General features: G+C 34.4%; 1 non-coding gene across 1 annotated transcript; it reads right to left on the reverse strand.

Moving 5' to 3' along the window:
• Positions 1 to 234: 234 nt before the first annotated feature.
• Trnak-cuu (transfer RNA lysine (anticodon CUU)) lies at positions 235 to 307 on the reverse strand. Its single transcript has one exon. It is a non-coding gene; the product is annotated as a tRNA-Lys (tRNA).
• Between the last annotated feature and the right edge of the window lie 770 nt (positions 308 to 1,077).

A 1,077-nucleotide genomic window follows, 5' to 3' on the forward strand; every position in this document is an offset into this window, starting at 1 on the left:
AATTAATAAATAGGATCTCCCGATTAAATAATTTATAATCTGGAAACGTGCGTACATAAAAATGTTACAAAAAGGTAATATGGTATTAATATATAAAGATTAGAGTTGCTCTGCATCTTCGCTTGTTCTTCATATTTAGTCGCAACATTTTTTTCTTTTTTTTTTTTTTTTATACTGTAATGAAAATAGAGGATGTGGTATTTGTTTATCAGTATATTTGATAAAAATATCATTCTCCCAACGTGGGGCTCGAACCCACGACCCCGAGATTAAGAGTCTCGTGCTCTACCGACTGAGCTAGCCGGGATGACTGCTTCAGGCTGCTGATGTTAGTTTGATATTCTTGTGTTTTTTAAAGCACGATTACTGTAAACATTTGAAAATAAGGCTACACCACGCATGCCGGCATAAATTATGAAGATTGGTGTGTGTGTGTGTGTGTGTGTGTGTGTGTGTGTGTGTGTGTGTCCACCAGATGAGTGTGTGTGCAAGAAGAAAAGGCTAACACATGCGCACGTAACATTTTTATTTATTTATTTATTTACGTTGGCTTAGTAACTAAGCTATTTATTGATAATTTCTCACTTTTACAAACATTTTTAATTTACATGCGTGGATAACTTTTTGGTAAATATTTACATTCCGGTCCACCTCCACAATTTTCTCTAAAATGACGACTTTTATTGGTTTTCAGAAAATCTCAGTGCGATAAAGAAATCTACTTCTCTGCAACCGACACTGAACTCCCCTTTTTAATAGTATTTGTGGGTGGGTATGCTGACAACGAATATCAGTTAAATTTGGCAAATCCCTCCCCACAAGGGTGTTTATTTCGAAAGCCGTTCTTAACATTGGGAGGCTGGGGGGGGGAGGGGTAATCCAAAAAGCCGTTCTTAGCATTTGTGGAGGTGGACCTAATGTAAAAAAAAAAAAAAAAAAAAAAAAAAAAAAAATGAATATAAAAAAATGCAACATTTACTGATAATTTCTCACTTTTACAAATATTTTTAATTTGCATGCGTGGATGAACAATATATTGTTGAATGGTAGCAAAACAAAACGTCTTTGTAATAAACT

The sequence above is a fragment of the Euprymna scolopes genome, chromosome 23 (assembly GCF_053919585.1).
Source record: "Euprymna scolopes isolate OS-2025 chromosome 23, ASM5391958v1, whole genome shotgun sequence".
NCBI lineage: Eukaryota > Metazoa > Mollusca > Cephalopoda > Sepiida > Sepiolidae > Euprymna > Euprymna scolopes.